The sequence below is a fragment of the Podarcis tiliguerta genome, assembly GCF_965153285.1.
Source record: "Podarcis tiliguerta genome assembly, chromosome: 11".
In the NCBI taxonomy this organism is placed as follows: Eukaryota; Metazoa; Chordata; class Lepidosauria; order Squamata; family Lacertidae; genus Podarcis; species Podarcis tiliguerta.
In genome coordinates, this window is record NC_139544.1 from 53,986,982 (window position 1) to 54,012,592 (window position 25,611).

General features: G+C 47.2%; 1 protein-coding gene across 1 annotated transcript in view; it reads left to right on the forward strand.

Moving 5' to 3' along the window:
- Positions 1 to 25,611, forward strand: part of ZBTB7C (zinc finger and BTB domain containing 7C) — a 250,850-nt gene that overhangs the window by 97,944 nt on the left and 127,295 nt on the right. Inside the window, exon 2 of the mRNA XM_083402877.1 lies at positions 1,637 to 1,701. The gene's annotated coding sequence lies outside the window, so the exon portion shown is untranslated. The remainder of the gene's footprint in view (positions 1 to 1,636; positions 1,702 to 25,611) is intronic.

Sequence of the window (25,611 nt, forward strand, 5' to 3'; positions counted from 1 at the left end):
CAAAGGCCTTGATGAAGGGGAATGTTTTTGCCTGGTGTCTAAAGATATATAATAAAGGCATCGGGCGAACCTCCCTGGGGAGGGCCACTGCAGAAAAGGCCCTGTTCCCATGTTGCCATGCTCCAGACCTCATGCGGAAGAGGCACATGAAGGATGACCTCAGATGATGAACACAGAGTCTGGGTTGGTTTCGATGGGGAGCGGTGGTCCTTGAGGCATTGTGGTCCTGAGCCGTTTTAAGGCTTTATAGGTCAAAACCAGAACTTTGAACTGGGCCCAGAAGATAGTGCTGTTGGGCCAGGATCGGTGTAATACGATCAAACCGTCTTGTCCCAGTGATCAACATGGCCCAAGCTAGGAAAAGCTGTGACTCTTAGCTTGTGATTCCAAAATGCACCTACAGGTATGAAATGTACGGCATGTAATGCCTTAAGAGAAAATATTATGAAAATGATATACAGGTGGTACATGACACCAGTCAAGCTAGCGAAAATTTATCATTTGCCCGATAACAAATGTTGGAAATGTAAAGAAACTGAAGGTACATTCCTTCACCTTTGGTGGACGTGCCCACGGATTAAGACCTTCTGGGAAATGATCTACGATGAAATGAAAAAGGTGTTTAAATACACCTTCCCGAAGAAACCAGAGGCCTTTCTCCTGGGCATGGTCGGCCAATTGGTGCCAAGGAAGGATAGAACTTTCTTTATGTATGCCACAACAGCAGCAAGAATACTTATCGCAAAGTATTGGAAGACACAAGATCTACCCACTCTGGAAGAATGGCAGATGAAGGTGATGGGCTACATGGAATTGGAGGAAATGACTGGCAGAATCCGAGACCAGGGAGAAGAGCTGGTGGAGGAAGATTGGAAGAAATTTAAAGACTATCTACAGAAATATTATAAAATTAATGAATGTTAGAATGATTTTGGATTGAAGTTAAAGGGTTATTAGTAATAATGTGGTGAAGGAATATGAAAAAATGGATGGTCAAAAGAGGAAAAACTAAAGGTATAATATACTAAGATAAAGATAAGGATAAGGTAGAGGGAAGGGATTTGCTGACTAAATAACTGAACTGGAATACAGAGAGGGGAGGCGTGGGGAAGTCCGGGAAACAAGCAAACACAAGAAATATTATGATAATTGAATGGTTTTTATTTGTTTTTACTTCTTTGTATTTTTATTTTTCTTCTTTTATGTGAAAATCCTAATAAAAATACTATAAAAAACAACAACACGCACCTACAATAACAATTTCCCCTGTTTATAAAAATCAACTGGGGTGGGGGCTGCCTATCTAGATTGGGACTGTGGCAGAGGAAGGTTATTTCCCCCCCTTGGACAATTTCCCTGCCAAGTGTCAACTTGTCACTGGGGGAGGGGAACAGGTGCTACCATATTCTACAGCAGCCTTCCTCAATTTGGCTCCTTCCAGAGATTTTGGACCAAAGGAAATTGTAGTCCAAACATTTGGAGGGGGCACCAGGTTGGGGGAGGCTGTCCCCCTCTCAAGGCTATGGTGCTCGGAAACCTCTGCTAGTTTGAAATAAGGGCGTCTATCACTTAACTGTGTGAACAAGGACATGACCATTGTCTCCAATATTCTTCTTTTTAAACTTTCTTCCTTTAGGAAGCGATCAGAGTATCACGGGCGGAAATGCCTTTCTGAAGTTTGACACAGAGGCGAGACAAACAGTGAGTATATAGCAAATTCCTCTTTTACTCCCATCAATGAGCTAGTTAAAGTTGGCTGCTTCTGAGAAATCGGAGCCAAGACTATTGACTTAAGGGCACACACTTATTTCCAAAGAAAGTTAAAGTAAGTGGGATTTGCCTCTGAGCAGACATGCTCAAGAAGGAGACAACTGCAAAGAATATTTCTTTTTGTTGCTGTGTAAAGAAACATTGAAAATAAAGCCAGTCACCTGTACACAAACAATACAACTTGCATTCCTTTTCTAGAAAGTTACGGGAAGAAGCAAATTAAGCAGAAATAGGGAAAACAAGGCATCAGGCGGGACTTTGGTAATCTTTGGTAATATGGCACTCTGAGTGGGGCCAACATTTGCCCCCCTCCCAAATGTTGTTGTTGTTTAGTCATTTAGTCGTGTCCGACTCTTCGTGACCCCATGGACCAGAGCACGCCAGGCACTCCTGTCTTCCACTGCCTCCCACAGTTTGGTCAAACTCATGCTGGTAGCTTCGAGAACACTGTCCAACCAGCTCGTCCTCTGTCGTCCCCTTCTCCTTGTGCCCTCCATCTTTCCCAACATCAGGGTCTTTTCCAGGGAGTCTTCTCTTCTCATGAGGTGGCCAAAGTCCTGGAGCCACAGCTTCAGGATCTGTCTTTCCTGTGAGCACTCAGGGCTGATTTCCTTCAGAATGAATAGGTTTGATCTTCTTGCAGTCCATGGGACTCTCAAGAGTCTCCTCCAGCACCATAATTCAAAAGCATCAATTCTTTGGCGATCAGCCTTCTTTATGGTCCATCTCTCACTTCCATACATCACTACTGGGAAAACCATAGCTTTTACTATACGGACCTTTGTTGGCAAGGTGGTGTCTCTACTTTTTAAGATGCTGTCTTAAAAATTAGAGACATCACCTTGCCAACAAAGGCCCTCCCAAATAGATCTTCTTTAATTATGGATTTTCTCAGTTTGGCGCCTCCTCGGCTCAGCACCTCTTTCCAGCAACTCCTGCAGCCAAGATGATGCCAAGCATCTTGCTCTGCTTTCCTTTGGACCACATCAGTGAGACCGAGAGGGGGGTTGTGATAGGAATTTTGAGGTCTTAGATATCTGTTAAATGTTCATAAGTGTACCAACCTAGCACGTACATAGATCAGTGCAGGAAGACCGACCTGAAACCATTTTGATTCCCAAACTGAGCAAATGTTTTCTCTGCAAGGTCAAAGGAAAATGGAAAAGCCTCCCCATTGTCTTTTCCTTCACAAATCCTGTCTTAAGGGGACATGTAAGATATGAATAGGGAGTGAGGCTGTGACCTGGCTCAGGAACTAAGTATTTATCATTACAAAAGACTGGCCAGACTTCCCAGGCAATCCAATCAAGTGACCATTAAACAGGTAACCTGGCAGACAGGAGGTAAACAAACCACTCAGATTTCTGCTGTAAACCTCCCTTTCTGTGATGTAGGTATGATGTATCGGGGTGTGTGTGTGGTGGTCTTGGGTTACACCCCTTCTGTAATGTATGTATGATGTATGGAGGGGTGGTCTTGAGCTCCAGGGCAGGGAATTTAAAATGTCTTTATAAGGCCTTGCACGCCATTGTTCTGGGTTCCTCCTCCCTCCTGTGTGTGGGGGGGGGGGAGCACCCTGTTGCAACAGATCAATAAAGATCAGGCTTACTAGCTGCTTTGCTTCTCAATATTCTCTGGTTGGCCTCTGTTATTTTCTCCTACCAATAGGGAACCTACGTAAGGACTCTATATGGGCTCTTGGATACCCCATAAGGGGAAAATGCCAGATTTTTGTTTACAACAGGGTCTTGTCATCTGGCCAGCCCAGGACCTCCCTACACACTGTCCAGGCTTGCAGCCCGGAGAGGTCACTTTGATGCTGCAGTTTGAGTTCACCCCCCAAGGCACACTCCATTGTCCTTTGAGGCAGACGGATGCCAGTAACAACAACAATTTATATCCCACCCATTTCCGCCATGGAGTCCAAGGTGGTATATATGTGTTCCCAGCACGGTCACCCATCCAGTTACTGACCAGGCCCAGACCTGCTTAGCTTCAGCAAGGTGGTAGCCTCATGTATTGGGTTGCCATATGGACATAGCCAGTATTCAGCCCTCCTAAACAGAGTCCAGGCGGAAATTGCTGAAATGTCCAGGAAAATCCGGATGTGTGGCAACCCATGTTGGTAGTGTAGGTTTTGGCAAATCTCATTAAAAATAGCTCAAAAGTTCTCTCTCTTTTTTTGAGATTTTGCTCAACAACTTTGCCAAAAACAAAACAACCCCCCCCCCAACTTTTGCACCTGGATTTTCACTTTTTGAAATATGGCAACCCTACTCATGTACCTTTATACTGTAAGCTGGAACAATGAGTGTTACAGCTTGATTTTGCTCAGTGTCCTGCAGTACCCTTAATATTTGCCCCCATGCTTTAGCCTTTTGCTGTTCCTCTTTCAAAATAACATTCTTTCTCTGCTTTTTAGTGTTGGGAGTGAGCAAGGGAAGAAAGTTTGCTACGGTGGATGCATACACGCATACTGTGGTTATAACGATGCCTCCCCCCAAAAAGCGAAACTCTAATCTATGGCAAAGTGGTTAGAATCGTTATCTAGGCCTGCATAATTCCCCCTTCCATCCGGGAAACTGATAAAACATCAAATTGGTGCAGTTTTCTTATCGGCACATAGAATTTGGAGGATGCAAAGTAATGACCTGTCATCTTGCTGCCAGCAAGCCAGTTCTGCAACACGCGGGCCTCCCTTAAAATACAGAACAAAATACACAAATGCCTCGATTGCCTTTTTAATAAGAGCTTCTAAGACGTCTACTTAAACAGAGAGAGAGAGACTTGCAACTATATGCATAGCGTGTGCGCAGAGATCGTGCTATAGCTCATTATTTTGGGTATCTTTACGCCGCTGTATTTAGAGTCTGATGCGTTTAGAGTCAAAAGGTGATGCGAGGTGGGACCCCAATAACAAGACCCACTCGAGGGACTGGAATGAACCTCTTTCAAACCTGGGGACTGACTGCCTAATGGCAGCCAAGCACGGCAGGGTTGTAGCATAAATTGCTTGCTGAGAAACATACTTCCAAGTGCTGTCAGCAACTCAGCCACAGGCAGTCTTGTCATTATGGGGTTCTGCAAAATGCCAGTGTCCCAAACCTGCCAACAGGAGAGTTCAGCTTCCTGGGAAGAGGGAGCATCCAGGTGGATTGTTTTCAGTTTGCTGGTTCTCTGAATGGAAGCCTCGCTTCACAGTCCTTCAAGCAAGTCCAATGGAGCCCTTCATTGTAGGGGGTTAGACTGGATGGCTCTCGGCGCTGTGGGAATGTTCAGGGATGCAGGAGAGGATATATTGTTTGATTATAGCCTTTCCATCTTGTGTAAACAAGTTCACAATTTAGCAGAGTAACATTCCCCCTTTTAAACTCACAGTGGATGCGTTTGCTCAGGCTCGCTAAAGCCTCTATAATAACTGCTCTGGTATTTTCCCCTTATTCCCTTATAGAAGATAAGACATGACACAGTCTTCTATAAAAGTATAAAAAGAGTTTACTCACATTCTGTTCACAATCGGATCCCAGAAGGCAGATTTAGCTTAGAAAAGTAACATACACCTGGAAACTATCTCATAAGGAGACAGTCCCTCTGTCCTCTCCTGAGTGGAGGCCAAGAGAGCATCTTTGGCTAAGCAGATGTTGCTTCTTCGATACATGTAGTCAAAGAGAGAGAGATGGCTGTCCTGCCCTGTGCTTTTCTTGTTACCTGCACAGGTGACGCCACGCCCACCTCTAGTCACATGCAGAGGAAGTCTGTCCCAGCCCAGAAGGAAACAGGAAGTTTACCTGCTGGCTGGACAAACATTCCTCCCTATGTGTAAACATGTTCACTCTAGGAATGTTGTACTTGACTGCTCTTGTGTTTCAAATCTCACAGGCGCCCCTTCCAACACTGCAGTTCTGTGATTTGAACCACACCACACATCTAAAGCCCTTATGGTGCTGGTCATGGTTTCCCCTCAAGAACCCGAGAGCTGCAGTTTGTTAAGGGTGCTGAGAGTTGTTAGCAGACCTCTGTTCCTCTCGCAGAGCTACAATTCCCAGAGGCATTTAACAGTCAACCCATCTTCCCAGGCAACTTTGGGAATTGTAGTTCAGTTTTGGTGCGCAGAATGTCCGCCATGGGTAGCTGGCTATTACACACTTGGGGGGGGGCACCCTCCACACCATGCCCCCCTCGGGAGCGCACTTGCCCTGGGCAGTGTGGACAGATGCTCTGCCACTGTTCTTAGGTACTTACTTTCAACAGGAAAGGGGCGTAATTCAGGGTTAGAATGTTTGATTTACACACCAAAGGTCCCATCTTCAATCCTTGGCAACTCCAGGTAGGGTTAGGAGGTCCATTGCCTGAAGCTCTGCCAAGAGGGCTGGCTTAACCATTAAACAAAATAAGCATGTGCTTAGGGCATAAAATGGACGCAGGTGGCGCTGTGGTCTAAACCTCAGAGCCTAGGGCTTGCCGATCAGAAGGTCGGCGGTTCAAATCCCTGTGATAGGGTGAGCTCCCGTTGCTCAGTCCCAGCTTCTGCCAACCTAGCAGTTCCTTTACCTTTACCTAGGGCATAAAGGGAAGGGGGCACCAAAGACATTTTCCATTGCCAGATTTTTAACATTAATGGCTTCAAACTGCTCAGCTGAGTGTTCATTTTCTCAGCTGAAGTGTATTACGAATCCCAATGGGACAACAGTGCAACAAGGCAGGCTGTGTGCCCCATCTCTACCAAGTATTGCAGCAGATGTGTTACGTAAGATTAGTCTTGAGGATCTGATCAAAGACTGTGCAATGAGAAAAAGGATTTTTCAAATATAAATAAAGTGGAAGTGCACAAAAATGAACATTGTTTTCCATCTTACTGTAGGTTTCGCTTCATTTAGAAAAAATGAAATTTTACAGTTTATTATTGTTTCTATTTTGAATTAGATATATATGGGGGCACCAAAATCTTTTAAGTGCTTGGGGGCCTCTGAAGGTCTTAATCCAGACCTGTCTGCCAGTCAGTGTCTATCTAGGGCAGCGGTTCTCAACCTGTGGGTCCCCAGATGTTGTTGGACTACAACTCCCATCATCCCTGACCATTGGTCATGCTGGCTAGGAATGATGGGAATTGTAGTCCAACAACATCTGGGGACCCACAAGTTGAAAAACACTGATCTAGGGTTTCCTAAACTTGGGTCTCATGCTGTTCGTGGACTACAGTTCCCATCATCCCTGACCATCGGTCCTGCTAGCTAGGGAAGAAGGGAGTTGTAGTCCAAAAACAGCTGGAGACTTAAGTTTGGGAAACCTTGCTGTAGACAGTACTGTGCTAAATGGACCAATGGTCTGATTCAGTATAAGGAAGTCCATATGGCTCATGGTTCTTGGGGAAGCTGTGCCTGATTTTCCTACATGTAGAAGCTTCCCTTCCTACGCTAAGTCTTCTGGCTTTCAACTGAGGGATGCGTTCATAAAACTTCCCTTTTCTATAGTACACCTCCTCCTGAAAGGAAAGGTCTGCTCAACTTCTGGGGATAATAGCAGGACCACTGTTGAGTTGTAGGCATCTGACAAGGCTCTCATGGAGCGGATGCGAAGCAGGGCGCGATAATGGGTAGTTTGCAACATCGCTAACAAAGAGAGAGGGTGTCTTTTCAAAAGGAAATGAATCTAGGTTGGCTTGACTTCCAGCTGTGCTCCACTCCAGCCCTCCCGTCCTCACGCACCCCAAAGAGAGAAAGAGATTGAGCTGAAGAAGGGGTCACTTCTTAGCGCAGACACCCCTTCCCGGGCCAGCCATCTCTGCATCCAATTTCATTGCTTTTCCATGGCTGGGGGGAGGGAGGGGGCTGTAGATAATGTCCTCCTGTTAATAGAGAGCTGTGAGCATTTACACTTCTGTATTGATACCAGCGGCTGTTTCATCCTTGCACGTCTGAGATTTCAGCCCTTTCAGACACAAGGCAGGTCACGGTTTCGACGCCATTGAATGCATTGTGCAGAAGAGAACGGAATTCATTCGATATGAAAGCGTTGGCTTCCCCCCCCCTCCAGCCCCCGGCTTAAAAAAAAAAAAAGAGTGGGGGAGTCTTCTTCCTTCTTCAGGTGCTGGGCTTTCAAGTCGCACAATGCATCAAAGATCCTACGTGCAGGCTTTGAAAAGGGCAGAAGGCGCTCGCTAATATTTGGATGAAATGAATAATCAGTATCCCGAGACCCCGGCAACTAATTTGGAAGTTCTCGACGCGCCTCCTGGCAGAATCGCTCCCCTGGAACCCGAAGGCGCAGCTAACGAAACGTTTCAAAAATGCCGCTTGGAGACCAACTTTCTGGCCTCCGCGTGCCCCCTGTCAGAATTGTTCGATGGTTAAGAGCTGCTTGTGAAAAGATAAAACGCTGTCCATCCTGGAAAAAGCATGCTTCAAAGAAAGCCCGGGAGCCAGCGAGGGTTTCCTCCCCTTTCTTGTGCCTCGGTATTGAAAGTGTTGCTTGCAGGACTTTGTAATGGGGACCTTACAATGCAAAGGAAAATATATTAGCATGGGGGTCCCGTTTGGCTGCGTTGTATTATATGGAGGGGGTCTAGAAAGATGAAATCTCTCGCTGCTGTGGCTTTTGCTTTAAAAAAGAAAGTTATTTTATTATATATTTTTTTAAAAAAGATGTTTCATTGCATCTTTAGACACAGGCCTGGTTGCTCTACAAGAAACCTGTTGGTCTTTTACAATGGGAAGAAATGCTTCTTTGCAGAACGCCCGTGGGATCGCTTATTTTCTGGCGGTGTTGTGGCTTGCCTGAAAAAGCTGAAGCGAGCCGTCTCCTCTTCTTAATTAAGCTGGGGGATAAATTAGGCCGGATGAGAGGATGTAGGCACCACCCCTGAGGTTAATTGCCATTTTCTCACCACTTGCGGAACCAGCCCCTTAGAGCTCATCTGGATGTTATAGTTCCAGAGGAATCTCCAGCCCTGTTGTGGCTTCTACCTTCCAGTTTTACTATTTTGGGGTCCTCCTCACTGTGTGAGCTTCCCCATCCATGATCCACCTCAATTGTATTTGCTGGTGACACCAAGGAAGCTTTTGAGCTAGATCAAATGAGGGATAGGGTACCTGTGACCTTCCACAGTGTGATGAGGTCCACCTGCCCCAAACCCCTCTATGATCTAAAGATTAAGGGCTCATCCCTCTTGTCCCATGTCTAGAAAGAACATGCCTAAGACCTTTTCCACTTCTTCCATGCTGCCTAGGCACGGGTGCGAGTGGTTTCATGACCAACGTTCCCCTTGAAAACATGTTCTTTACTGCTGAATTGGAACAAACAGCAATCTGCAGAAAACCCCATTGCTGTCTGGTCTGATTCAGCAATACAATGCGGGTTTTCTCAGGGAGAAGCGGTGAGACAAAGTGGGGATGAGCCCTCAGAGAGCAGGGGTCTTGCTTTATCATGATATTCAGGGAACATATAGAATGGCAATTTATACTGAGTCAGATCATTGTTCCACCTAGCCCAGGGGTTGGCAATTTTTTTAAAGCTGCGGACCACGCCACTGTCCCTCAGACCTTGTGGTGGGCAAGTAGTCCTCTTCCCAGTACATTTCCAAGCACAATTCAAAGTGTTGGTGCTGACCTTTAAAATCCTAAGTGGCCTTGGTCCAGTATACTTGAAGGAGCATCTCCACCCCCATCGTTCTGCCCGGACATTGAGGTCCAGTGCCGAAGGCCTTCTGGCGGCTCCCTCACTGCAAGAAGCCAAGTTACAGGGAACCAGGCAGAGGGCCTTCTCTGTAGTGGCACCATCCCTGTGGAACGCCCTCCCACCAGATCTCAAAGAGAACAACAACTACCAGACTTTTAGAAGACATTTGAAGGCAGCCCTGTTTAGGGAAGCTTTTAATGTTTAATAGGTTATTGTATTTTAATATTCTGTTGGAAGCCACCCAGAGTGGCTGGGGAAACCCAGCCAGATGGGTGGGGTATAAATAATAAATTATTATTATTATTATTATTATTATTATTATTATTATTATTATTACCCAGCCCCAGCCGCTGCGCTTACCTTCCCTGGGGCTGCTACCACCTCCACCACCACTGCTGCTTCTCGTGGGTAGGCAGAGAGAGCTCGTCCGCTTTGCTCTATGGCCCACAGGATCACCAGGGTGGTAGCGGTGGCAGGAAGGGTTGGCTCTGGAGAGGGGCTGCTTAAAATGGCACTCAGCCAGCTCAGCCCAGCCCCTTTCCTCCTCTAGGCAGGGCAGGGAGAAGCGAGGAGGGAGGGAGGGAGAAGGTGCTGCCGCGGTGTGTGTGTGTGAGGGAGAGGGGGAAATGGAATGGTGCAGGGGAAAAATGGCGCAGCCCGAACAAACAGAATCCCCACGCCGATCCACGGACAGTCCATGGGCCGGATCCTGAAGGCAATTGAGCCTGATCTGGCCTGCGGACCTTAGTTTGCCAACCCCTGACCTAGCCCAATGTTGTTGACACTGGCTGGCAGCAGCTCCCCAGGGTTTCAGACAGGATCGCTCCCAATCTAGGAAATTTTGTCTGCAGGGCACTCTCTGGAAGCTTTCTGGGTTATGGCCATTCTTGGGTGACGCTTGCAAAAGACCAAAACCCAAACCTCACCCTTCCAAACAATGTAAGTAGACTTTGCGCCCAGTTGTGGGATGGTGGAAATAAGCAACTCTCAACAAACTTTGCAGTGATTTTAATTTTATTTTGGCTCGGCTGCAGAATTTTCATCCCCAGGACTTTCCCGGGAGAGACACCTTTCATGGCCTTTTGAAAAAACACGCCATGAATAATATCAAGCTGGTGGGGGTGTCACAGGGACACCTAAGGACCAAATAATTACAATGTCAGCACAGTTGCTCCAGCAATGGAAGCCGAAAGTGCAAAAGTGCCCGACCACAAAAATCATTAAGTGAAACAGAGAACACGCTAATGACTGGGACCAGATTCATTTTATTTTTTTAAGAGCGAGATATTATTACGAAAATCCTTTTTTTAAAAAAAACCCAGCAAGTGTCTACTCTGAAACCAGCTCCCTATTCCCCAGGCTGCCCTCGCTTGTCACATCAAACTTTATTTTTACCATCTGTGGAGCTGTAGCTAAAGTTTTAGCACTCACTTATCTCCTTCTCCCCCAGGCCACAATTAATTGAGGCCAGGAGAGAGGCTGGATCTCTCAGGCAATATTTACAAGACGAAGGGAATGCTAATGGCTTGCTTGGGCTGAGGCTATGGGCTTTTTTTTTTTTGCAAAAAGGTGCTGGGGAGAGCTGGGTGAGGAGGCGATTTCTGGGAAGAGTCTCTGGGAATTTGACTTCTTGGTAGATAAATAAGATCACTCCCCTCCACCCTCCCACTGCACTTCCCAATTAAACTTATGGCTCGGCGAGTTTTGCATTTTTCAGGCACCCTTTGGGGGATAGAGTCGCTGTGTGAAATGGGCCGCTGAATATTACGTATACACACACACACACACACAGAGCAAATTCACTCTCTTCACACTCTTAGTTTTGCAGTCAACACAACAGCACCCACACACAAGTGGGAAATGCCAGTGCTTTGCAGGAGCTAAAAAGTCATAGCCGGGGGGTGGGCTTAACTGAGGGGTAAAGGTAAAGGGGACGTGGGTGGCGCTGTGGGTAAAACCTCAGCACCTAGGACTTGCCGATCGCATGGTCGGCGGTTCGAATCCCCGCAGCGGGGTGCGCTCCCGTCATTCGGTCCAAGCGCCTGCCAACCTAGCAGTTCGAAAGCACCTCCAGGTGCAAGTAGATAAATAGGGACCGCTTACCAGCGGGAAGGTAAACGGCTTTCCGTGTGCTGCGCTGGCTCGCCAGATGCAGCTTGTCACGCTGGCCACGTGACCCGGAAGTGTCTGCGGATAGCGCTGGCTCCCAGCCTATAGAGTGAGATGAGCGCACAACCCTAGAGTCTGGCAAGACTGGCCCGTATGGGCAAGGGTACCTTTACCTTTTTAAAGGTAAAGGGACCCCTGACCATTAGGTCCAGTAATGACCGACTCTGGAGTTGCGGCGCTCATCTCGCTTTACTGGCCGAGGGAGCCGGCGTACAGTTTCCAGGTCATGTGGCCAGCATGAATAAGCCACTTATGGCGAACCAGAGCAGCACACGGAAACGCCGTTTACCTTCCTGCTGGAGAGGTACCTTTTTATCTACTTGCACTTTGAGGTGCTTTTGAACTACTAGGTTGGCAGGAGCAGGGACCGAGCAACAGGCGCTCACCCCATTGTGGGGATTTAAACCGCCGACCATCTGATCGGCAAGTCCTAGGTTCTGTGGTTTAACCTACAGCGCCACCCATGTCCCTTAACTGAGGGGAGGGGACCCCAAATCAGCAAGATTATCAAGGGTCTGGAAACCAAAGCTTATGAGGAACGGTTGAAGGATCTGGGTATATGTAGCCTAGAAAAGAGGAGAATGAGTAGAGAGAGGATAAAGGTAAAGGAACCCCTGACCATTAGGTCCAGTTGTGACCGATTTTGGGGTTGCGGCGCTCATCTCGCTTTATTGGTTGAGGGAGCCGGCGTACAGCTTCTGGGTCCTGTGGCCAGCATGACTAAGCCACCTCTGGTGAACCAGAGCAGCGCACGGAAACGCCGTTTACCTTCCCACCAGAGCGGTACCTATTTATCTAGCATTTTTGGTGTGCTTTCGAACTGCTAGGTTGGCAGGAATAGGAACCGAGCAACGGGAGCTCACCCTGTCGTGGGGATTCGAACCGCCGACCTTCTGATCAGCAAGCCCAAGAGGCTCAGTGGTTTTGACCACAGCGCCACCCGCAATAGCCATCTTCAAATATCCCAAGGGCTGTCCCATGGAAGATGGAGAAAGCTTGTTTTCTCCTGCTCTGGAAGGTGGGACTCGAACTAATGGCTTCAAGTTACAAGAAAGGTGATTCTGATTAAACATCAGGAAAAAATTTCTGACCGTAAGAGCTGTTCAACGGAGGAACGGTCTCCCTCTGGAGACTGTGGACTCCCCTTCCTTGGAGGTTTATAAGCAGAGGTTGGATGGTCATCTGTCATGGATGCTTTAGCTGAGATTTCTGCATGGCAGGATGGGACCCACATGGTCCCATCAAACCCTACGATTCTATAGAATCATAGGATTCTACAACTAGAATCCTATGGAACCAGTGTGGTATAGTGGTTAAGAGCGGTAGTCTCGTAATCTGGGGAACCGGGTTCGATTCCCTGCTCCTCCACATGCAGCTGCTGGGGGACCTTGGGCCAGTCACACTTCTCTGAAGTCTCTCAGCCCCACTCACCTCACAGAGTGTTTGTTGTGGGGGAGGAAGGGAAAGGAGAATGTTAGCCACTTTGAGACTCCTTCGGGTAGTGATAAAGTGAGATATCAAATCCAAACTTTTTTTTTACTTTTTTTCTTTTTTCTTTTAGATCAGGGGTCAGCAAACACTTCCAGCAGGGGGCCAGTCCACTGTCCCTCTGACCTTGTGGGGTGTGTGTGTGCTGGACTATATTTTGAAAAAAATAAAATGTACGAATTCCTACGCCTCAGAAATAACCCAGAGATACATTTTAAATAAAAGGACACATTCTACTCATGTAAACTTTTAGAAGACATCTGAAGACAGCCCTGTTTAGGGAAGCTTTTAATGTTTACTAGGCAGGGTATAAATAATAAGTTGTTGTTGTTGTTGTTGTTGTTGTTGTTAAAACATTCTGATTCCTGGACCATCCATGGGCTGGATTTAGAAGGCGATTCTGGCCAGATCTGGCCCCGGGGCCTTAGTTTGCCTAGTTGAACCTTTGACCTAATCCAGCAGGCTCTTCTTATTTTCTTAAGTTATTAAGTCAATAAGAACATAAGAATAGCCTCTCTTATTCAGAAGAAATTTCTGGTTCCTGTTTCCATCCATTCCCATAGCTAGCCACCTGCTTCCCGCAGCTTGGGCGAGTCGCACTTTAAAAGCAAGACCTGTAATATATCTAGAAGAGTCAGACTTAAAGCAAAATGTATTCTTCAGCCTGAGGGAGGGGAGGGGGGGGGGAACGGTTAACCCGGGTCAGAGAGGTAGCAGAAACCACCTGTGGAGAAATTATCAGCTTGCTGCTTCCTGTGTGTTTTGGAAAGAGAGTGGGCTGTGGGTGGTTTTCTTTCTTGAGGAGTAACTTGAAAGCAGATAAGGTCAGGGCTTTAAGGATTTTGCCTGGGAACAGTTCCCAGTCTTTTTATCAGCACAGAGCAGAAGGTCCCGCATTAACCCTCTGCATCCTGGCTTCCCAAACTGCGAGACGAGTGGAGGGTGCAGTCAGGTACAAGTGGTTGCCTGGGTACAATCCTTCCTCTCCAGTCTTCCCCCCTTTTGTGTTCTAATTGACATTGAGTATGTACAATATGGGGACGTGGGTGGCGCTGTGGGTTAAACCACAGAGCCTAGGACTTGCTGATCAGAAGGTTGGCAGTTTGAATCCCTGTGACGGGGTGAGCTCCCGTTGCTCGGTCCCTGCTCCTGCCAACCTAGCAGTTCGAAAGCACGTCAAAGTGCAAGTAGATAAATAGGTACCATTCCGGCAGGAAGCTAATCGGTGTTTCCATGCGCTGCTCTGGTTCACCAGAAGCGGCTTAGTCATGCTGGCCACATGACCCGGAAGCTGTACGCCGGCTCCCTCGGCCAATAAAGCGAGATGAGTGCCGCAACCCCAGAGTCGGCCACGACTGGACCTAATGGTCAGGGGTCCCTTTACCTTTACCTATGTACATTATACCTATCTGCTAACTGAGGACTTGAACTCGGAGTTTCATAGGCCACCTCTAGCCTGTTGAACAGGGCTGGGTGATGGACTGATTATGGATGATTTAATTTCCAGACTACTTAATATATTTTAAAAATTCCCTAAACAGCACATACACGAAAACCCGAAGCAACAAGAGACAACGTAAATTAATATATTTTTTACACTAAACACGTGTAAAAATGTTACATGAGTACCAAGTTATTAATATATCAGGCATGGCCAAACTTTGCCCTCCAGATGTTTTGGTACTACAATTCCCATGATCCCTAGCTAACAGGACCAGTGGTCAGGGATGATGGGAATTGTAGTCCCAAAACATCTGGAGGGCCAAGTTTAATCATGCCTGTAATATATATGTTGTTTAGTCATTTAGTCATGTCTGACTCTTCGTGACCCCATGGACCAGAGCACGCCAGGCACTCCTGTCTTCCACTGCCTCCCGCAGTTTGGTCAAACTTCTGCAGAAAGAAGAAGAAGAAGAAGAAGAAGAAGAAGAAGAAGAAGAAGAAGAGTAGTTTGGATTTGATATCCCGCTTTTTGTTGTTGTTTAGTCATTTAGTCGTGTCCGACTCTTCATGACCCCATGGACCAGAGCACGCCAGGCACATATCCCGCTTTGTCACTACCCTAAGGAGTCTCAAAGCGGCTAACATTCTCCTTTCCCTTCCTCCCCCACAACAAACACTCTGTGAGGTGAGTGAGGCTGAGAGACTTCAGAGAAGTGTGACTGGCCCAAGGTCACCCAGCAGCTGCATGTGGAGGAGCGGAGACGCGAACCCGGTTCACCAGATTACGAGTCCACCGCTCTTAACCACTACACCACACTGGCTCCACACTGGAAAGAGCACGCTTTGCCCTCGTTGCAGCAACTTTCACGTAAGGCTATTAATGCAGAGGCTGTGCCAGGTTGGAAACTCATTTGGGAAGGGGAATAATAAAACCCAGACCTCCCTGAAGACCCACCATGAATCCAAACACCTGGGCCTCTCTCGGGATGCTAATGACTAGCTCTCTGCAAATGTGATTCAGTGGAGAAGGGAGGAGACCCGCGCCCTGCCTGGATGATACCACAATGTCTCCCTTCTTAATACAGCATGTTCTTACATTGTGTATACATTAAATCCGCTTTAATTGTTATTACCGTGGCTTAATTGCCTCTGTGTTGCCCCAAGCACCTGGGTGGAAAGGGGTGAGGCTCGATGCTGCCAATATTTTTGGTACAGTTAAACCTATACATATTATAAAAGAAAGCCTGTTAGTCTTGCTTCACCCAAGGACATCTTCTCAAAATGGCAGGTGTAAAGGTGAACTTGAAACTAAGAGACGTGTGGTGAATGCGGTGGAAGTCTTTAAGAATATTTTAACTAGGATTTATAATGTTTGAAGTATAAATTTGGTATTATTGATTATGAAAAGTATTTTTTTTCTTTTTCTTTTTCCCTTTTCTTTTATCTCTCATCTCTTTTCTTTTCTAGTCTGCATGTTGGAAAATACGTAGACAAATGTGTTTACAGTGTTATGTATTGATTTTTGTTTCTATTTCTTTTTTCTTTTTCTTGTAATATTTAATAAAAACTAATAAAAACAAATCAAAATGGCTTCCAGCCATGAACGGCATCCTAGCGCATGGGTCAGTGGTCTTGCCCACATAGGTGTGGTGTAGTGGTTGAGAGTGGTAGTCTCGTAATCTGGTGAACTGGGTTCGCGTCTCCGCTCCTCCACATGCAGCTGCTGGGTGACCTTGGGCCAGTCACACTTCTCTGAAGTCTCTCAGCCCCACTCACCTCACAGAATGTTTGTTGTGGGAGAGGAAGGGAAAGGAGAATGTTAGCCGCTTTGAGACTCCTGAGGGGGAGTGAAAGGCGGGATATCAAATCCAAACTCTTCTTCTTCTTCTTCTTCTTCTTTCCAGAACAATTTAGACCAAGTTTTCCCAACCTGGTGCCCTGCCGATGGGGTGTTTCTGTTTTTTTAAAATCACGAATCTTCCAGTCATTTGTTTCACTTGATGCAACTCGGTGCATTTGTTTCAAGCTGTGTAAAAATGCTTCGACTTACAGGAGGAATATTTTAAAATACACCTATCTTGGCGAATGAAAGATATGATTGTTCTTCTTCTTGTTTTCAGCTCTGTGTTTTGTGGCTTTTTAAATAATAATAATACTAATACTAATACTAATACTAATACTAATAATAATAATAATAATAATAATAATTTATTTATACCCCGCCCATCTGGCTGAGTTTCCTCAGCCACTCTGGGCAATTCCCCATCAAGTGTTAAAAACAGTACAGTGTTAAATATTAAAAACTTCCCTGAACAGGGCTGCCTTCAGATGTCTTCTGAATGTCAGATAGTTGTTTATCTCTTTGAAATCTAATAGGAGGGCGTTCCACAGGGCGGGCGCCACTACCAAGAAGGCCCTCTGTCTGGTTCCCTGTAGCCTCACTTCTCGCGATGAGGGAACCGCCAGGAGGCCCCTTGGCACTGGACCTCAGTGTCCACGCTGAACGATGGGGGTGGAGACGCTCCTTGTGGATTGCATTTGCACTCAGGTATTAATGCAGAGTTCCATAGTTCCGTCGCTGCAGATTCTGGGTGTCTAGGAGAGAAGCAGCCCCCTTAAACACCCTCCTGATGAGGTCACTGAGCAGAACAGTTTGCAGGTGGCTGCTTTATCTCAGGATCCTAGGTGTGTAACCTGATAGCTCTGTCTGGCACCTGGAAGGGACAACTCAGCCTGCAATCTCCACCTTGCAACAGAGTCTACAAGATGACCTCCAGGTTGCCTTCGCTCAGGATTGTGGAGGTGCCAGACTAGTCTTCATCCTTTTCTCTAGAGCAGGGGACAGCAAACTTTTTCACCTGTGGGCTGGTCCACTGTCCCTCAGACCATGTGGTGGGCCGGACTATATTTTGGGGGGGAAAAGAAAATAGAATGAATTCCTATGCCCCACAAATAACCCAGAGATGCATTTTAAATAAAAGGACACATTCTACTCATGTAATAACACCAGGCAGGCCCCACAAATAACCCAGAGGTGCATTTTAAATAAAAGCACACATTCTACTCATGTAAAAACACGCTGATTCCCAGACCGTCTGTGGGCCAGATTTAGAAGGCCATTGGGCCGCATCCAGCCCCCAGGCCTTAGTTTGACTACCCATGCTCTATAGCAGCAGTTCTCAACCTGTGGGTAGCCAGATGTTGTTGGACTACAATTCCCATCGCCCCTAGCTAGCAAGGCCAGAGCTCAGGGATGATGGGAGTTGTAGTCCAACAACATCTGGGGACCCACAGGTTGAGAACCGCTGCTCTAGAGGAACAATGAACTCACCATGAAATTGTTACATTATGTGCCACACTTTTTAACAACAGCAACCAACAAAAGAGGTGCCGGTATCCCCTGGGGGGGGGGGAATGCACTGGCTAAAACCATGTTTAAGTGCAAATGTTTCTGACATTACGTTGTGCGCTCTGCTGCACCCATGAACACAGAGAATGGAGTGTCGCAGGCTGAGTCAGCAGGCAACTTACAATTTTCCACCTGTGGTGTTCGGATTGAGTACCGAAAGTGCTCGTTTACGGGAGAAGAGAGCCACCCTAATTGTCTCTGACAATCCCAAAGGGGCGTTGCGAGACCAAGCTGCCCTCCACCCGCTTCAGACAGTGCCCTTGTTTGCAGGCTGGCACGTCACATTCCTCCCATGCCGACAGGAGCTGACAGCCTTTGCCCACCTACTGAACCAGCGTCGAAGGCTGCGGTGTATTTTGGGCAGCGAAGCCTCCTTGTAGCGCTTTGGGCAGGGTGGCAAATGGGCTTCCGCACTTGCCTTCAAAAAGGCCGAGAGCATCTCTTTCCCTTCCCTGGCCTGCTTCTGCACTGCCAAGCTGAGGCAGTCTTGTTGCCATGAATGAACCGTGACGACTAGGCTTGCGTTCCACCGAGGCAGCGTGTCGCCCCGCAGGAAAATAGCCGCCTGACACCTCTTCTCATTTGTTTGTTGTTCGTAAATCGCATTTATGCCCCATCCTTTTTCTCCACAGAGCTCCAGGTGGCCTAGTTGGTTTCCCCTGCCTCATTTCATCCCACAACAACACTGTGAGGTAGGTTAGACTGAGAGGCAGTGAGCTGAGAGGCAAGGTTTCCTCAGTGAGCTTTGTGGGGATTTGAATCCAGATCTCCCAGATCCGAGTCTGGCACACTAACCACTACACTGTATTGCCTCTCACAAAGGACTTGCACTCGCTTTTGTGTAGAGCCATCACCTCACGCTGTCCTCGGTTTAAGGTTGCTGGTCTGTAGCAGGAACGCCATTCAGGTTCCCTTATTTGTTTTAATTTCTTTATTAAATTTAATAAAGTCCCCTGCCGTGGCAGGAAGCAAGGCAGCCAGTGTGGTGCAGTGGTTAAGAGCGGGGGACTCGTAATCTGGTGAACTGGGTTCGCTTCCCCACTCCTCCACATGCAGCTGCTGCATGACCTTGGGCTAGTCATACTTCTGTGAAGACTCTCAGCCCCACTCAACTCACAGAGTGTTTGTTGTGGGGGAGGAAGGGAAAGGAGATTGTTAGCCGCTTTGAGACTCCTTCGGGTAGTGATAAAGCGGGATATCAAATCCAAACTCTTCTTCTTCTAATGCAGGAATCTCAGCTAGGTCATACATGACAGATGTGGGAAGCGATCTGTGGGACTGTATGTGTGTCCTGCACACCTAACAAATTTGGCAGAAGAAGAAGAAGAAGAAGAAGAACAATGTCCTTTCCTTTCCTCCCCCACCAGTGGCGTAGCGTGGGTTGTCAGCACCCGGGGCAAGGCAAGTAATTTGCGCCCCCTAACCCGGGGAAGGCAAGTAATTTGCGCCCCCCCCACTGCACTGTCCCTCCCCCAGATAGTCCCTTGCTCTCTCTCCGCACCGCACCGCACGCCTGGCACCCTCCCCTCCACAGTGGGCGGCGACCCGGCGGCTCGGATCGGATTCCCACAGCCAGCACTGCAGTGAGAGAGAGTGAGTGAGCCAGGTAGGGGCAGAGAGCTGTGAGTGCGAGCGCCCCCCCCCAGATGTTGCGCCCGGTGCGGCCGGCCCCCCCTGCACCCCCCACGCTATGCCACTGTCCCCCACAACAAACACTCTGTGAGGTGAGTGGGGCTGAGAGACTTCAGAGAAGTGTGACTGGCCCAAGGTCACCCAGCAGCTGCATGTGGAGGAGCGGGGAAGCGAACCCGGTTCACCAGACTACGAGTCCACCGCTTTTAACCACCACACCATGGTAGGTGTTCTGGCTGAGGTTCATAGAAGCACAGAATTGTAGAGTTGGAAGGAACCATGAGGGTCATCTAGTCCAACCCGCTGTGATGCAGGAATCTTAGCTAAAGCGTTTCCTGGGCTTTATTTTGTGCTTTGATGAAACGCATGAATCTACAGCTCCAGATGTAATCTCTCAATCTTGTTAGCATTCCTCAGGGTAGAGAAAGGATGGAAAATGTGGATCCTACCACTCCTCAGGCACGAGGTCTTTTGAAGGTGCTTTATGATCTTTTGTGCTTCTCACAACACCCCTGAGAGGTAGGCCATAATTATTTCCGGTGTGCAGGTGGATTTTTAAAATAATAATAATCATCAGATTTTTCTGTTGCAATTCCTCCCGTGCAAAGGGGGTGGGGGTGGGAATTGCAAAATTCAGGCCACTGGGATTCTCAGCTGCCACTATTTCCTTAAACAAGTTTCTAGTCCATATGGGTGCAAAGGATTACCTGGAAGTTGCAGCCTCGGAATTGTGAAACGATGCGTTGGCAAGATTTCCAGCATCTGAGCGCAGCCCATTCATGCCTTGCGTAACCGCGGCTAGCGTCACCGGGACAAAATTTGCAAATCTGGAGACACGATTATGCAAGTTGGCTCCCTATTTGCATAAGTTATGCAGGTTGCTGCCTTCATTATGTTTGGGGTGTGGGCAGAATTAATTAAAATAATAATGATAATGATAATGACGACAACAGCTCGGATTACAGTTTATCCCCGGATATAAATTGCAGGTAGACCTTTCCTCCAGGCTTGGCTTATATCTCCTGCAGGACTCAGCCTTGCTGTGGTCAAGTTAATCCTGTGTCAAAGTCACTTTTCCCTGGAAAAGAGGAACTTTGAATCGGCAGCTGGGGAGAAATTCCCTGATGTGGGCGGACTCCTTTCTTTTCCAGTTTTTTCTTTTTACGAGGAACTTAAAATGAGGGAGAATAGAGAAGCTTCTCATTTCAAAACATGTTGTTCAGTCCTAATAGCTTGTAATGAGAGCTGGAGCAGTCTGGGTCTCTGAAGTGGCCGGAAAAGGGTGCCCATGTGTTGGGGTGTGTGTGTGTAAAATCTTTAGGAATGAGAAGCTCCATTAATTTTGTTGACATGCATCCTTGCTACTTCATTGCCCTACGCTCCTTCCCTCAAGAAACTCATAACAGTCCTCAGTATTTACAGGGAGTGCAAGTGCTGTCATTTTCCGTGAAGCCAAAATCGTTTGGCAGGGCTTTTTGGAGCTCTCTTAAGGGAAGGAGAAGATGGGTCTCTGCCCCAAGGAGCTTCCAATATAGGGTTAGGAGGTAGGGAGGAGAGCTAAGTAAGGGAATGGAAGGAGGGATAGATGAAGGGAACCAGGTTTGAGTGTCACACCAGTGGAGTCACACCCCTGCTCAGGCCGGGTTAAAGATGGAGCTGAGGGAGACGTTGTTTATTTACTTCACAAAATTTATACGCTGCTTTCTTTCTTTTTGTAGCGAAACCTCGGAGCAGTTTACAAAGGGAATGGAGCAAAAGAATTGCCAGTAAAAAAACGCAACCCAACAGTTTAAAACAACTCCGAAACATTAAAAAAAATTATTAAAATTGACGATAAGCTGAAAAGCAAATTAAAACACTGCCTCCGACAGCGAAAGCAGAACATAGCCATTGCGGCTAATAATAATAATAATAATAATAATAATTTTTATTTATACCCCGCCCTCCCCAGCTAAGACCGGGCTCAGGGCAGCTAACACCAGATATCAAAACCATTGATTGAAATACAACTTAAAAAACAAGATTAAAATATAACATTAAAATGCAGCCTCCTTTCAGTAGAAACTCAAATGAAAAACTTTTTGGGGAATGAAAACGTCAAGTCTTCACCAAGTCAATATTGTCCTAACCTGTGAATTTGTCTGGCCCCCTTTAAAATCTACCCAAGTTGGTGGCCACCACTGTTTCTTGTGGCAGTGAGTTCCATAGTTTATGCACTGCGTGAAGAAGTACTTTCTTCCTCCCCCCCCCACCGCCCTCTCTTAAGGGCAGCCTGCTGGCTAACCATGGGGAAAAGAAATCTTTTCACAGCGGCGAATATTTGCAGGATTGTGCCCTCGGGGAGAGCAGACTGTTCGCCAAAGGCAGCAGAGGAGGTTTGAAGAAGAAAAAAAGGGAGAGAGGTTTTCAAGAGGGAGGAGGAGGAGGAAGTGACTCAGTTGCTTGCAGGGAGGGTGGAGAGGACTGAAGACGGAGGAAAGGGAGGGGAAGGGAAAAGCGTTCCAGAAAGAGGGGGAGTGGTGGAGGACATGAATGAAAGAGACGCCCCTCCCTGGGCTTTGGAGATGGACAGAGATGGAACCAGGCGTGGGGATGCCAAACTGCGTGGGAAGCAGAGAAGGAGATGTCGTCAGAGCCAAAAAGGCTCTCTGCACAGAAAGCCTTTTCTTAGCAGATGGAACCTGAACAGAAATACCCTCCCTGCCTCTGCCTTAGCAATGATCATCATTATTTTTTTGACGTGTTCGTTGCATTTATATCTTTTTTTAATTATACATTTTTATTGATTTTTTTAACATATCAGTTCCAACAGTCATACAACATAACTCCTCATCTTATACAATGTTTTAGACTTCCGTCCAAACCTCTGATGCTTTCCCATTCTTTATTCTGCATTTCTTAATTTCTGTATTGCATTTCATTGTCCCTAACTAATAAATCTCTTCATAGTCTTTCTTGCAATATTTCAAATGATCCACCTTATGAAACTTCTTGCAATCCTACTAGCGTAATCTGTTCCTCACAATTACTTTTCAAATAGTTCATATATCTGCTCCAGTCTTCTAAGAATCTCTGATCCCGCAGGTTTCGAATCCCTCCTGTTAATTTGCCTAATTCTGCGTGGCCCATCAATTTCATCCTCCATTCTCCCCCTCCATTAATCCCCACAAAAACCCTGCCAGGAAGGTTAGGCCATAAGGCAAGAACTGGCCCAAGGTTACTCAGTGACCTTCATGAAGAAGAGTTTGGATATGATATCCCGCCTTTCACTCCCTTTAAGGAGTCTCAAAGTGGCTAACATTCTCCTTTCCCTTCCTCTGGAGCCTACAACAAACACTCTGTGAGGTGAGTGGGGCTGAGAGACTTCAAAGAAGTGTGACTGGCCCAAGGTCACCCAGCAGCTGCATGTGGAGGAGCGGAGACGTGAACCCGGTTCCCCAGATTACGAGTCCACGGCTCTTAACCACTACACCACACTGGCTCTCATGACTCGAACCCTGGTCTCTCCCAGGTCCCAATCCGACACTCTAAACACTACACCACACTGGCAGTGCCCCTTGTTCCTTGACTCTTTCTTTCCAGATCTGAGCAAAAATACGCCCTGAATTTCTCCACCTTATTTACAGACTGCAAAATAAAGGGGGTGCGCCATTTTGGCAAAAAGTCTCTTTAACATTTTTTGGGGGGGTGGGTGGGTAGGAAGGGAATGTCCATCACCACCGGCACAGCTTTCCCCCTCTTCCTCCCCTCCAATTTTTATTTTTGGCAACCCTGCTTGCAGCGTATCCGCCATTTTGCACCCCCAACAATGTTCCCTAGTCTGAGCATCATCCCATAGGGTGTGGGGGAGGAGCGGGGACGAATGGGAGCTGCCACTCCAAAAAAGCTGGGGCATATTTGGAGAATATTCCACAAAACCAACCTCTTTTTGAGGGAGGAGGTCAAAAAGAAAATATGGAAGACTCTCAGATGTCTTCTCGGAAAACTCCTTTCGAAGAAATTCCAGCTCGTCTCTGTTTCCCTTCTCCCTCTTTCTTGTAAGGAGATGAGTCCTGCTGGATTAAACGAAAGGGCCTGCTATTTCAGCATCCTGATATCAGAGCACAGGTGTTGGTGCTGACATTTAAAGCCCAAAACGGCCTTGGCCCAGTATACCTGAAGGAGCGTCTCCACCCCCATCATTCTGCCTGGACACTGAGGTCCAGCTCCGAGGGCCTTCTGGCGGTTCCCTCGCTGTGAGAAGCCAAGTTACAGAGAACCAGGCAGAAGGCCTTCTTGGTAGTGGCACCCGCCCTGTGGAACACCCTCCCACCAGATGTCAAAGAGAACAACAAGTACCAGACTTTTAGGAGACATTTGAAGGCAGTCCTGTTTAGGGAAGCCTTTAATGTTTAATGTTGTTGTTGTTTAGTCATTTAGTCGTGTCCGACTCTTCGTGACTCCATGGACCAGAGCATGCCAGGCATTCCTGTCTTCCATGGCCTCCCGCAATTTGGTCAAACTCATGCTGGTAGCTTTGAGAACACTGTCCAACCATCTGGTCCTCTGTCGTCCCCTTCTCTTTGTGCCCTCAATCTTTCCCAACATCAAGGTCTTTTCCAGGGAGTCTTCTCTTCTCATAAGGTGGCCAAAGTCTTGGAGCCTCAGCTTCACAATCTGTCCTTCCAGTGAACACTCGGGGCTGATTTCCTTTAGAATGGAAAGGTTTGATCTTCTTGCATTCCATGGGACTCTCAAGAGTCTCCTCCAGCACCATAATTCAAAAGCAAATGTTTAATAGGTTATTGTATTTTAATATTCTGTTGGAAGCCTCCCAGAGTGGCTGGGGAAACCCAGCCAGATCGGTGGGGTATAAATAATAAAGAAGTATTATTATTATTATTATTATTATTATTATTATTAACAAGATGACGTAATGGGAATTCCCCCAAGCATGACCTGAGCACAATAACACTCTTCCAACATGCGATTCCCAGCGACTAGGACTCAGAGGTATGCTCTGAGTAGCCATAATAGCAGTCTCTTTTGAGTTTAGGTTCTCGCTTTATGCCTGTGATGCCAGAAGCTCTGCTGCAAGTCATATATGGTGTTATAGATCAGGGGACCTCCCACTAAGCCCTAGAAATTAATGAATGGTAGGATATTGATTAATTGGGATATGGATGAATGTACAGGCTGCATAACTCTGCCAGACAAGGAATTCCTGGGCTGGCTCATGCTAACCAGCCTGGCTGGCTTAGCGAAGAGTAAATCTGTTAACATGACAAGGGGGGTTGATGGGCCATCTGAGAGGAAGCCTTTAGCCTGGGAAGACAGGTGGTGCCAGGGTAAGTTGGTGTGAAGAGACAGGAAAAGGGAGACTTTTAGCAAGGTGTTCTGGGAAGAAGAAAGAGTAGGCAGAGAGACAGGGATCCATCTTGGGCAGGTTGGCCGAAGGCTGTCCGCACTGCTGTGGGGGACAAGCCCCTCTTGAAATGACCATGCTGTAAGACATGGGTAGGCAAACTAAGGCCTGGGGGCCGGATCCAGCCCAATCGCCTTCTCAATCCGGCCCACGGACGATCTGGGAATCAGTGTGTTTTTACATGAGTAGAATGTGTGCTTTTATTTTAAATGCATCTCTGGGTTATTTGTGGGACACAGGAATTCATTCATCCCCCCCCATATGGTCCTGCCCCCCACAAGTTCTGAGGGACAGTGGACCGGCCCCCTGCTGAAAAAGTTTGCTGACCCCTGCTGTAAGATCTGGACTCCCTCCATGCAGACTGAAGGTATAAATAGGTGAATAAACCATATTTCTTAAAGCTAAGACACTCTCTGCTGTGTCTCAATTCTCCAAAGGAACGCAGACCTGAGGGAGTGCCTGGAACCCCCTGGAATCTTGCAGAGAGTGAGGTGTGTGACACACAACTTTTGTTACAACATTCTTAGTCTTTAAGCTGTCATGAGACCCTTTGCTATTTTGCTGGGGGTTGGGGAAGTTGGTTTGTGTTGCTGCAATGGACTAACCCCGCTGAAATATGCCC